This window comes from Pinus tabuliformis, chromosome 6, assembly GCF_031772625.1.
Source record: "Pinus tabuliformis cultivar Carrire ecotype Pingquan chromosome 6, CPIR1, whole genome shotgun sequence".
Classification (NCBI taxonomy): Eukaryota; Viridiplantae; Streptophyta; class Pinopsida; order Pinales; family Pinaceae; genus Pinus; species Pinus tabuliformis.
The window spans coordinates 2,026,242,758-2,026,257,360 of NC_142292.1; positions in this window are offsets into that span (position 1 = coordinate 2,026,242,758).

Here is a 14,603-nt window from a genome sequence, read left to right on the forward strand (position 1 = left end):
TTTAAGGTATGAGATAATTCTTTTTCATTCTATTTTTGCAAAATTTACAGAAGAATTAATTGAAAAAAAAAACTTGAGAATGCTAAGAAAATAAAAATCTTGAGTATGCTCTCCCCCTGCGCTTTGTGTGACCTGGAGGATCAGAAAAAGAAAATTTTTGTTTTGTTAATATATCATAAAATCTAAAAGAAAATAATTAGCTACAGAATGCAATTCTGCAGCTAAATTATGTTTTCCTCATTTGATTTGATTTTTCAATAAACTTTAAAATTAAAAAAAAAAGTTTTGAAATTTCTTTATTTTTCAATAAATCATTTCTTTAAAAATTCAAAGATATATATATATATATAGATATATATATATATATATTAAAATGAAACACAAATCTATATAAAATTCAATAAAAGTGTTTCTTTTTAAAATTATATATGTATTATATTTTAAATTTTTAAAAACAAAAATATAACAAAACAAAACCCAAAAAATTTTCGTTATTAATAAAAATAAAAATAAAAAAATTAAATCTTAAAATAAAATTAAAACTAAAAAGGCCCATGCATATGCATGACGCTTGCCTTTGGCTTGGCCTTGTGCATATACATAGGCCACAACCCAGCCACACAACCCACGGTCCAGCCACACAGCTTTCCTAATTGCTGAAATCAAAGAACCTTCCTGGAGTCTAGCTAAGCATTTATTAGGGGCATGGATCCTATTGGCTATCCTAGCGACGGTTCAGTAAATGTCTGCAATGAATCATATCGTTAATGGCAATAGGGGATAGAACCCTGACCTTTAATAAAAAAATCACGATGCATATAATAAAGGTTGGGGGGCACCTTTTCCAGCTGCTGATGATTATTCATTTTAGGCAAAATCTCCAGATGTAGCAGTCATTCTAAAAAATACCTAGTAGAAACATTTTCCAGAAAACGCAAAACTTTAAAAAATGTCATTTTTAAAATGTAGATTCCGAGAAAACCAGAATAAATTTCGAAAAAATGAGACATGGGTTTTTCTCAAAATAGGTCAAATTAAATAACCCAAAAATGGTTTTCTCAATTTCACAATAGTTTGAGAGAAATCTGAGATTCTTTGGGACCTTGTTTTGCTTATTGCGTGAGGAAAAATGATTTCTAATTAATATACTGTGAATTGTTTGAACATGGCACATTGAAGAGGGAAGAATTCAAATTAAACACAAACTTTTCTGTAGCATTCGATCCACATGGCATGTGATCTAATAATCCAATTTAATTCATACCCACTACGTAGTTAGTAGATGTCACCGAAGCCATAGGTGTTCAAAATGTGCATGCATTTATCATTAATTTCCTCCTCTCTCTTTAGTGCAGAAGTTGCCACTGGGGCTGATATCAATTTCATAGATCCCCAGAGGAGGTAGATCTACCACTCTCGCCTACTCAATCACTTGGTAATTGCATCAACGCTGCGACAAGCAAACCTCAAAGAAAAACCTCACACACTGTTTGATTTTTTTAATTTGATTTTTATAATTCGATTTTTTATTTTTTATTTTATGGTGGTGTCATTATTACAAACAGTTTTGTAAATATTTTTTGTTTCATGTTGTTTTATAACATCATCTTTTATATATAGTTTTAAGTGTAAATATTTTAAATATTTTTTCCATGAGGAAAATAGTTTTGGAAACTAAAAAAAAAAAAATGTTAATATTTGTAGTAAATCAAAAGGTTGTTTTCTGATACAGGGTCGAAAAAAAAAAACTGTTAGGGTGCTTCATCTACAGGATTGCGGATACCCACAATGCCTTAACAAGAATCCTATAGATGGCAGAATCGAATCTTGTGGACATGCATTTTTTTCATAATGTATTTTATATGATCATGAACCTTGCAGATACAGAAGCCAACAACATCACAAAATGAAAAATCTTATGCCATGGCATAGCCAAAGAAGATCGACAAGATTTTAGCTACAAAACTATGCACATTCTGCAGCTGAACAATGATTCTGTAGCTAATCGACAATTTTGCAGCTGAACAATGATTCTGCAGCTAATCGACAATTCTACAGCTAGATAACAATTCTGTAGCTACGCATTTAACTCAATGATTTATTTATCAAACAATGAATTCTAACCAGAAATTCATGATCAACATGCCATTTCATCTGCTTACATCATTTTTCACTATAGCATCATGTTCCCATGCCACATTTTACACGACAATTTTCACTGTTTCATAAAAATTTCAAAACAATCTAACTTTCTCATACAACATCGGAATTCAATGATTCAAGCATCATTGGAAATATCTCGACGAGATCTGCAAAATGAGGAAGCTATTATCATATTTTAAAATAGCAAAGAATGAAGAAATTGTTGAAAGGAAACAACAGGTAACTTGAAGCACTACTTTCGACACATGTATAAACTCTTTTGTTTTCTTTCATGAAATTGTTTAATAGTAACAATTATTATTATTATTATTATTTTATGTAAATGACATTAATATAGAAATTGATCATCTCTCTATTTTGATAACCTTACAATCCATTGAATAAGAAGTACTAGTTTTTTGCAGGTTCCAGGAGGAAGAACAAATGACCATAAGCAAATAGTGTCTCTCAAAGACCACATTTATTTCACAAGAAAATGATCAGAGAAGCAACATAGATGAAACATCAATGCATGAGCACATGCTAATGCATATCAGATCGAGCAGTTGCAAGCCTTTCAGATGCCAATGTTTCCATTGCATCCATACTAATTTAGTCAATAAAACCTTCATCTCATTTCCTTTGCAGTCACATTGCACTTCACTTAGTTAGTCAATAAAATTCTCATCTCATTTTCCTTCACTGCTCATTTTTATTCATAGAAATTATATTTTCCTGCCTTTCTTTCACTAACTCATAACCCATTTTCATAAAGACATTCAGCTCGCTTACATGCTGATTTGTCCTTTTACTTCCCATTCACTTGTCATTTTCATTTTCGTTAAATAAACAATCCACTGCAAAATTTTCCATTCATAGTCCTTCAAAATCTTTGTTTCATGCTTGTGTTAGATGATGGAGGATTCCTTAAGGCCTTCCTTCTAATAAGCCTCGTCATATTGACATCGACACATTATGTAGGTCCAAGGCTAGAGTCCTCATTAGTACCTTGAGGCTTGTATGCCTTAATGACAGGCTCTCTCACCAACAGTCATGGGAATACATCAATGTCCCTTGATCATTGGATCTTGAAAGTGGCTTGACATCGGCTCATTTGTTCGCCCTTCGCAAGATGTACTTAGGTACCTTGGCACTCATTGACATTAATGACGAGTTTGTCTCGCGTTGGTTAATGACATTCATCAATGGTCAGTAATCCAATGACTTCTCTTCATGCTCAACACCAACACATTTATTTGCATGACTAGAGATGTACCATCGGTTTTATAGCGATTGAAGACTATATCATTTTAGCATTTTGTAGCAGATACAACAGATTTAGCAATCCACTTCACAATCTCATCCACCAATTATGCAACCAAGAAGCAGATGAATTCTACATTTCATTCCATGATCCAGAAGCAGCCACACTCTTCAATTTCCATAACTCATGCACATTAAAGGTAAGTGAAGGTATGTGGTTTTCAAATTTTTAGTCATGCAATTCCTTAAAATACTAAAATTGTAACTTTGGGAAATTCCTCACTTCCTCTTTCACATTGTCATATCTTTAGTCGGGGGGAAGGGACATCATTTCATATTCATATATCATACACCATCACACATTTTCATTTCATCCTAACATACTTGTCCTAATCAATTATGATTGCATTATGGTTTAAAAATTTATATGATTTGCAAATAATGCCTAAATTATGAGCACATTATATAACTGATTTTAAAGATCTATTTTTAAATATGTTCAATTAATCTTGCTACAACAAAAAAAAACAAGGTAATGAAACACAAGAACCAATACCAATTAGAATTTGGTTGAAACACAAGAACCAACCAAACATGTTGCAATTCAATGTATGACAAGGAATATTGTGCAAAAATAAATAAAATTTTCAAATGCAAAGTTTAAGGACATGATATAAACCAAGCTCATTCAAAAGCAAAGATGTTGCGAGAAAATCAAAGGAATTAATGCAATATTTGCATGAGGACATGCAATTACTCTAGCTGGGGGGTATGTTCGGCCTCCAAAATGTTTTCAAAATGACATCCACTTTCACCTTTATCTCTACCATTTCACTCACATGTCGTAACTCCATAATCATATAACCTTTCATTAGCCACCATTTTCATAAATATATGGGTTAGGATCCTTATTTACCAAAGTTATTTATTTTTATGTTTAAAGTGAATTTATGATTAAAAACTAGGAAATTAACATGGTTTCATGTATCTGTATATGTGGCTTGAGTTTCATGACATGTGTAGGTAATTTGGAAGCTTCCAAGGCACTCTTATGTGGCTTCCAATGCTCAAATTCGAATTCCCTTCAAAGGAGATTTGGATAAAGGTAAAAGAAGGATATGTGTCCTATTTGGATTGTAACTCTATGAGGTGTCTCATCATTTCTTATTTGGATTAGAACTCTATGAGACACTTAGGGGATATGTGTCTCATTATGAGCTATTTGGTTGTAACTATATGAGATTTAGTGGATCTTCATTAAATAAGGTAGTTACTTATGTACTTATATAAATAGGGGAGCCTCTCCTCTAAAAACTGATGTGTAAAATTGTAGTTATGCTCAAGCTTTGAATACAAAATTAGATTGTGGCACTTTACTCGTGAATGTTCCTTCATTTTGACATGGTTTTTGCTTACATATGGAGCATCTCGATTTACCATCTCTCACACTTTTAGATCAGCTACCTAAATTGTGTAAGATTTAATTGCTTTCATAGATTAAAGTTCATTTGCTTTTTTAGTATTAGTTTTAGAATGACTGTGTAGTCTTTGCTTTTCTAAAAACATTTCAATAGGAAAGATTTATGTATTTTCCAATTGGATTAAGTTTGAGGCAAGAGCTCATAGTTATTTAGTTTCCTTTTATGTTCTGTTATTTACTTTCTTAAATCAAACTATCAATTCATTGTATAATTGAATAAAAGATCAGGCCAAGAAGGTGACTTCAAATTGGGTGATTGAATGTTCAACCTATGCAATCATTGAGCTTTACTTTTTCATGCTTTTATATTTGCTTTTAAGATCCTCATTTAATTTCATTAACTGATATTCCTAAAGATCATTCTAAGAAATTGATTTAATCACATTTCAAGATTGAATGGTTGAATATTTAATACATGCAATTACCGAGTTATTTTCTGCACACTTTACTTGCTTTTCTAGGACATTAGAAGTTAAAGTATAAATAGTTGCTTACACTTCATCTCAAGAAGGTAACACTTCATAATTGAATGCTCGAGTAACTATGTATACATTAGTTGTTTTTGATTTCACAGGTTAGTTGAATTTCATATTTGATTTCATATATTATTGGTTTTTATTATTTTGTAGTTAGATTGATCTAAACTGAAAGACAATTTCTAGCACATACAGTGCATGCATGCTTCACAATTTTACGAAACCCCCAGGTTGACAAATTAAATGACAGGCAATCACTTTGCCCCAAAAACAGGTTGTCCATAATTTTGATTCTTGCATCTAGAGAAATTTGTGGAACTAATGTGATTCTCTTGGCCATTGTTCCCCTTCTTATGTAGACAATTTGCACTGGTGGTCTTCTGTTTCTTCTGTCCTACTCTTGTTCTTCCGAGTTCTTCTAAAATCCTTTTGGTGTTTGAACTTTTGCTATTCCTTGCATTCTTTTGAGAGTTATGTAGCCGGTTCTGACATGACATCCCCTGACTGATGAGGCTTTAATCACCTCATTACTCCAGCGACATTTCCTTTATTCTAGCCATATTTTTGTCATTGTCGGCTAACTGGTACGTGCCAACTATGATGTGGGATTGGCAAGTACAGAGTGGGTTGTATGGCATCTTTATTCTACTGTGATGGTCTTATTAATTAACTAATTCTATGTTTAACAGGAAATATTTTCGATGCTATCATGGTAGTTACCTTATTGATTACTTAATCAGGAAATAACTATTGGTACGATGGATGGGACGGGTGCGTGTGCAGTCATCAATTGTTGAAAAGTTCAAACCTACGTGGTGTGGAGCACTTGGAAGGTATGCTTTTGGCAAGCAATCTAGTGGTTTTTCAATAATAATTGTAACCTTTTCTGCATTAGGAATTCAAAGAAGATAAAGGATTTTGATAAAATGTGCAAAAATAGACAAAGGAAGCTTAAGTGCTAATAATTGACGTTTTCTATGCAGGAAGACGTGCGAGCAAGGAGTTCTCGTCCAAAAGCGAGAAGCAGAGGAAAAATAACTGCTGTTCCTCCAGTGGGGAATCGGATGCGGACACGATCAAGCAAAATCGGAATTGAATAGTCCAGGAAAAGAATGTGGGATACCGGCTCAGCGAACGCAAGAAGGATTGAACGATTAGCGAATCCCTCAGGATCTTCGATCCTGAGGGATCACTGCTTTACTTATCTATGATTATCTAGATATCTCTGTCATTTCTTTTATATAATGGCACAGTATCATTAAGCAAGAGGACGACTGTTTTTGTAATTTTACAGTTCCAGAACAAACTTTAATCATTGAGTCTCACTGAGACCTGATTTTGTTATACTTTTGTGGATGCGATTAATATAAAAGACTTGGTGTTTATTCCGTCTCTGCATCTGGAGTAATCTGAGGCGATGTACCATTGGCAGCTAAGGGCCCGGCTCCGAAGGACACTTGCTTTTGTATCATTATACGGTGATTTGTGTGTAGTTTGTTTATGTTTATTACTTAGCAATCTGATACATTCTTTATATGATACGCTATGCTCTGTTATGATCAATGAATGAATGATTTCTCCATGTAAGAACTCTGCACTGTATAATTGGATTCACACAGGGTCGAATTGTATCTTTATTCAGCCATTTCTGTAACAGAGTGCTGGTATGAATGTTACTGTCAATGGATTTATGTGAAACAATATTTGTGGGATTTGAGAGTAGCGTCATTCTGTTTAGAAACATATTTATATCATCCAATATTCTCAGATTGCTATATTAGTGTAGAACATGTACATGCAAGCGACGGTTGTTATTCTATAAATCATTAAGGATTGCTGTTCCATTTGGTTATTGCTGTTCCAATTGATTATTGCTGTTCCATTTTACTACTGTTCCATTTACTGCTATTCCATTTCCGTTTTGTTGTTCCATTCTACTTTCCGCTGATTTATTTACCTGCCTTTGTTGTTTTGGTGTGAGAGAAGGCCTAAGGCTGTAGTGAGCCTCAGCAAGACGCTGCTTAGCTCCCAGACCTATAAGTCCATGCTCTAATTTCCCTTCTTTAATTAGTTTCTAGAGGGATGGGTTATTGCTTCCGTACCCTTGACTGATCAACTGTTTTGTGTGATTTCATCTTTTGGGTTAGTTTAGCTTAGCATCTGTTTTCCTTTGAATCTTCTGAACACTATACTACTAAGCATTACTCGGACAAATAGCCTCGGATTGAGCTACTTCTTGCAAATAACAAAACGTTCCCGGATTGACTTATTAATGTAGGATAATTAGCGGTGTGAGAGACCCTAGTTATAGCTCTACATTTTGGCGCCGTTGCCGGGGATAGGAGTATAGCCGTTTGCCCTTTACGGAGTAGTGCGCAAATCCGCTAGGGGGGAGTTGGATTTTTAAAATGGAAGGTAAGAACCTGCGTACGGAGCATGTAAAAGCCCCGCTCCATCGTCCGCTCTCTTAGCAAAATTGCTGCTTGAATAGGATTTAGTAGTTTTTAGAGTGCATGACTAAGCAGAAAAAGCTAGAAAAGAATGTCAAACCTCCAGTCAAACCTGAAAAAGCCAAAGGACCGGTGACCCTTGGCCGAACAACCTTCATAGACAAAATTTATAAGAAAACTGAATCTCAGCCATCAGTAGGCCTCAGAAAGATTCATTCTAAGCAGCCTACTAGTTCCCTTCAGGCTACAGCATCACCATCTGGAGCCTACACTGAGGTGCATAGTCAGACTGATGAACAGGACTTCTAAGAAATTGAAAATTCTGTATCAGAACGGCTGCAAGAAGGGAATTTAAGCAATCTTTATGAAGGAGAAGGGGAAACAGGGGAAATAGAGGAACCAAGGTCTCCTTCTAGGATAATCCAATTGTTAAACAGTCCAGATAGGGGGAGCGCGGCCAAAGTTAACATTGAAGGCACCCCATTCCCTCAGACAGAAATCTCAGATAAGGGAAGTGCCATTAAAACAGTTCCTGCCAAGGCCGTCCCTTCTCAACCTAGGAACACCCTCCTAGAAATTCCGGAAGGATATTGGCACATATTTGATCCAATGGCGCAGAATCAGCCAAATACTCAAACTTCTACATTGCAATATCCTACAGTGGATTCTGCTGCAAATGCACCCATGAAAGCAATACCTCTTTAACACATCCCGACGTTTCATGGACTTACATCAGAAGACCCCGATGTGTTTTTATTTGAATTCGATGTGCTATGTAGAGGGTACGATTACACCACTGACCCCCAGAAATTAAAGCTGTTCCCCTCCACTTTAAAAGGAGCAGCTCTGAGATGGTTCATGGGTTTAGGTGGTGGAGTCATAAACAACTGGGAGCAATTGAAAGAATCCTTTCTCAAAAAATATCAGGATTATTGTAGGTCGAGAGAGCTAAAAGATGAAATTTTCCAAATGATGGCCAAACCAAATGAAACTTTAGAAGAATACGTAGAACGTTTCCAGTATAATTTACAGAGATCCCCCTATGCATCACTACCTCTGCCTGATAATGTGTTGAAAACTGCATTGATTAGAGGAATGAAAGAACAGTGGATTGAAACATTGAATATCATGGGAAAAGGGGATATTTACCAAGAGAATTTTGCTGATATCATTAATTTATGCATCAGGAGTTCAAGAGGCAGCACAAGGATAAAATCAACAGAATATGATAGGTTTGTTAGAGATAACAAAATATCAACAGAAGGAGTAACACGTGTAGAACTAGGGAATTTATTAGAAAATTTTAAAACTGATATTCTGGGGACATTAACTACACAGCTTGATATTGTGCAGGCTAAACAAAAGCAAATGGAGGCAGAGCAAAATCTGGCAATTTTCTGCCCCCGATGCAGAAGAAAACACAGCCACAAGGAATGTCCGCTAGATACAGTTCAAACATGTGCTATCTATACGAAAGACCACCTTACTAAGATCTGCCCCTCACTTCCTGGATTGAAGGCAGTATACAAGGAAGCAGAAGAAGAATCAGAACCAGCATACTTTGTTAACCAACGTCGCCAATGGCAACCTAAGCAATCTGGTATGTTTTCGGACCCAACTTCTTCTTTCCAGCCTCCGGACTATGATACTCAGCAATATGGTATGTGGCAAAACCAATCTACACCCCGAGTCCCGAATTGGTCATCACAGCCGTTTCCTTCTCCGAATCCATGGATGAATCAGACAAGCCAATTCGGCTGGCCAAATTTTCCTTACTCCCCACCATATTGGCAGAATAATTCATACCCTCCACAATGGATTCCCCCCACTTCACAAGGTTCACCCTGGCAGACAAATTGGCCAAGATCGACATATCAGTCAACAGGAACTATTCCACTCCCTCAACCGACTCTGGCAGCCTTACAACAAAACCCCCAGTCTAATCTAAGGCCGCAACTCCCAGCCCAACCCAATCCCAATCCTAATAATAGACCGGTCCAATCCCTCCAAATTATAGAAACATCAGAAACTGGACCTGACCTAAGGGAGTGCAATGACCTTCAGTTACGATCTGGACGTATCATAGAAACAGAGGGAGACAAAACAGTTCACATTGAAGATCACTTACCAACAGAACAACCACCACAACAAGAGGGTGTAAATAAAGAACAGACCCAGCAACAAGCAAATACATCCTCTCCTCCTTTCCCGGAACGATTAGTCATACCACGACCAGTACAACATCCAGACTTTGACATTTTGGGAGAGTTACAAAACCTGTACATAAAAATTCCATTCCTCCAAGCCATTCAAGATATTCCTATATACGCAAAAACTATAAAAGAACTGTGCATAAAAAAATCAAGGAGGAATACAACCACTAACCCAAGAGTCAAAGTAGTCGGCACCTTATCTGACTTATTATCGGGAAAAGAGACACCTATCAAATATGAAGATCCCGGAAATCCAATTGTAACTGTCCAAATCTATGGCCAAACCCTGACTAACGCTTTAGTTGATCTAGGAGCTGCAATCAATATTTTGACAACCTCTACCTGCCAAAAGCTTGGCATCACATCAGTAGAACCTACTTCTACTTTGCTAGAATTGGCATATCGATCTGTAGTTCGACCAGAAGGCACTCTATACGATGTCATGGTTTCTGTAGACTCCTGGGAATATCCAACTGATTTCCTGATAATTAATCCAAAAACCCGACTGGATGGACATCCGCTAATACTAGGAAGACCTTGGCTTGCTACTGCCGATGCCTACATTGGTTGCCGGCAGGGAAACATGACTATAACTAAAGGACCAGATGTAAAAAATCTAGTTCTATATCCTCCAGCACAGCCAAGCCTGCCAATGATCAAAACCAATCAGTATCCTGTGTCATACTTTACTAACAATATCAGATCCCCATTGACTGTACAGAAGGCTTTAGATTTTAAAGATCAAATAGAAGATGATGCCATCAATAACTTCATTAGTCAAACTGAATCTAGATCTCACACACAGTGTTTTATGATAGAGGCAGCATTTGATAGTGAGCTAGAGGAAGACCCTTTGAAAGACGCACATGACCAAACAATACCAGTGACTGTTGTTACCAATAGTAAAGTCGTGGAAATTGAACCTGGTAAGGCCCTAAATATTAACGCCAACCTTACACCAGATCAAGAAACAAAGCTTGTAAAACTGTTACAAAAATATCAAGGAGCATTTGCGTGGGATTACCCTGACATGAAAGGGATCGATCCCCAATTATGCACCCACCACATCTATATAGAAAAAGATGCAAGACCTGTTCGTCAGCCGCAACGAAGACTTAACCCCCATCTAAAAGAGGTAGTAAAAGCCGAACTTCAGAAACTTTTAGATGTTAATTTTATTTATCCCATCTCCGACAGTAAATGGGTCTCTCCCCTGGTGGTGGTACCCAAGAAAAATGGGAAATGGAGGATTTGCGTAGATTACAGGGAGTTAAATAAAGCCACACAGAAGGATCACTTCCCTCTCCCATTTATAGATCAAGTATTGGACACTTTGGCAGGAAAGAAATTCTTTTCTTTCCTGGACGGCTTCAGCGGATATAACCAAATCCAAATCGCCCCTGAAGACCAGGATAAAACTACCTTTACTTGCCCTTGGGGAACGTTTGCCTATCGAGTTTTGCCCTTCGGCCTATGTAATGCCCCTGCTACATTCCAAAGGGCTGTCCTTAGTATCTTCGCAGATCTAATAAATGACGGACTTGAAGTGTATATGGATGACTTTACACCATATGGAGATGATTTTGACCCAGCTCTAGATACCCTGGAAAAAGTCCTACAACGTTGTATCGCTACCAGACTTTGTCTGAGCCACGAAAAATGTTACATGATGATGACAGAAGGGCTCATTCTAGGGCACTATATCTCAGCAGCTGGCATCCAGGTAGACCCGGCTAAAATCCAGATTCTTTTGCTTATTCCTACCCCCACTACTCAAACGGAGGTACGCAGTTTTCTTGGATTTTCTGGGTATTACAGACGATTTATAGAACATTACTCACGTATTGCTACACCTCTATATGCTTTAACTGGCAATGTTGATTTATTGTGGACAGAAAAATGTGACCAGGCTTTTAAGGAATTGAAGAAGCTTGTATCAACAGCCCCAGTCCTTCGAGGACCAAACTGGAATTTGCCATTCCAAATCTCATCTGATGCCTCGGATACAGCAATTGGTGCAGTTCTAGGGCAAGAAGAGGATAAGAGACCATATGCTATCTACTATATCAGCAAAAATTTATCCTCTGCCGAACTCAATTATACTGTTACTGAAAAGGAATTCCTGGTTGTAATACATGCTGTTAACAAATTTAGACATTATATCACAGGCTATCCCGTTGTGTTATATACAGATCATTCTGCTATCAAATATTTGGCAAATAAACCTGTTACGAATGCTAGAATAACCAGGTGGTTGATCTTATTGCAGGAGTTCGACATCACAATCAAGGATTGACCTGGCAAGGAGAACCCTGTAGCTGATTTCCTCTCACGAATACCGAAAGCAATTGAAATAGCAGCAGTGGAAGATCAATTTCCTGACGAGCACCTGTTTGCTGTTGCTGTTCGAACACCCTGGTATGCTGATGTCGCCAATTACCTCGCAGTCGGTAAGCTACCAAAACACTTAACCCCTCAGGAACGTAAGCAGATTGTTCAGAAGAGCACTCGGTTTTCGTGGATTGGAGGCCATTTGTTCCATACAGGGGCAGACATGCAAATCAGAAGGTGTATTCGAGAAGACGAAATCTTCGACATTCTAAAAGCTTGCCATGACAGACCATGCGGGGGACATTTCGCTGAAAAGAGAACAACACATAAAGTATTGCAGACGGGATACTATTGGCCTACAATTTTCAAGGATGCGAAAAAATTTGCACAAGCCTGTGACAGCTGCTAGCGAGCAGGAAGACCTGGCCAAGCCGATGAAATGCCTCTGAGACCACAATTGGTCATTGAGCCATTTGAACGATGGGCTCTGGACTTCGTTGGGCCCATTAATCCATCATCAAATCAGAGGACATACATTCTGGTGGCGACAGACTATGTTACTAAATGGGTCGAGGCCGAATCATTACCTAAGGCTACAGAACTAATCACCGATGGTGGACCACAATTTGTTGGAAATAAATTAGCTGCAACACTTAACAATTATCATGTCCAACATAAGATCACTACCCCATACCATCCGCAGGCAAATGGGCAAGTAGAAAGTAGTAATAAGGTAATAGAATCAATTTTAACAAAGACCATTGCATCGCATAGGCGTGATTGGGCTACTCGACTACCCGAGGCACTGTGGGCCTACAGAACCACATGGAGAAGTACTACAGGCTATTCACCTTATCAATTAGTGTTTGGAAAGCAGCCAATTTTCCCCATAGAATTCGAAATCCAAACGCTACGAACTGCACAGGAAGTCGGCCTAGATCTGAGTGAGGCACAAATCAATCGATTACAACAGATTAATGAATTGGACGAAATCAGGCTCTCTGCATTACAAAATACAGCATTGATTCAATAGCAGCGAGCTAAATGGCATGATGCACTTATCAAGAATAAAGTCTTTCATGAAGGAGACTGGGCTCTGTTATACGACTCTCGGTTTCAGGATTTCCCGGGAAAACTCCAGACTCGATGGTTAGGACCATACGAAATCCAGAAGGTACATGACAATGGGACCCTTACCCTGATCACAATTGACGGTTCTGGATATGCATTCAAAGTAAATGGCCACCGAGTTCGCCTTTATCGAAAGCCACTCACTCGGGAATCCTTCTGTCAGCAACTACGACAAGATACTGATATGGAAATCTTAGGAGAGGAAGCGAAATCTTCCTCACCTATAATTTAAGAAATTCATTTTTATAACATGTACATAACATCTTGTATATATGTTTTCTTGATTTTTTTGCTTGTATTCTAAGTGTTTTTGTTGTTCCTTTGCAAAAGGAGCAGCACTAGTGTGTTTTTGTTGTTCCTTTGCGAAAAGGAACAACAATTGTGTGTTTTTGGTGTTTTTGTTGTTCCTTTACGAAAAGGAACAACACTTGTGTGTTTTTGTTGTTCCTTTGCAAAAAGGAACAACACTTGTGTGTTCTTGCTATTCCTTTGTGAAAAGGAATAGCACTTGTGTGTTCTTGCTGTTCCTTTGCGAAAAGGAACAGCACTTGTGTGTTTTTGCTGTTCCTTTGCGAAAAGGAACAGCACTTGTGTGTTTTTGCTGTTCCTTTGCGAAAAGGAACAGCACTTGTGTGTTTTTGCTGTTCCTTTGCGAAAAGGAACAACACTTGTGTGTTTTTGCTGTTCCTTTGCGAAAAGGAACAGCACTTGTGTGTTTTTGCTGTTCCTTTGCGAAAAGGAACAGCACTTGTGTGTTTTTGTTGTTCCTTTGCGAAAAGGAACAACACTTGGTGTTTTTGCTGTTCCTTTGCGAAAAGGAACAACACTTGTGTGTTTTTGCTGTTCCTTTGCGAAAAGGAACAACACTTGTGTGTTTTTGCTGTGTGTTTTTGCTGTTCCTTTGCGAAAAGGAACAGCACTTGTGTGTTTTTGTTGTTCCTTTGCGAAAAGGAACAACACTTGGTGTTTTTGCTGTTCCTTTGCGAAAAGGAACAACACTTGTGTGTTTTTGTTGTTCCTTTGCGAAAAGGAACAACACTTGTGTGTTTTTGCTGTTCCTTTGCGAAAAGGAACAACACTTGTGTGTTTTTGCTGTTCCTTTGCGAAAAGGAATAGC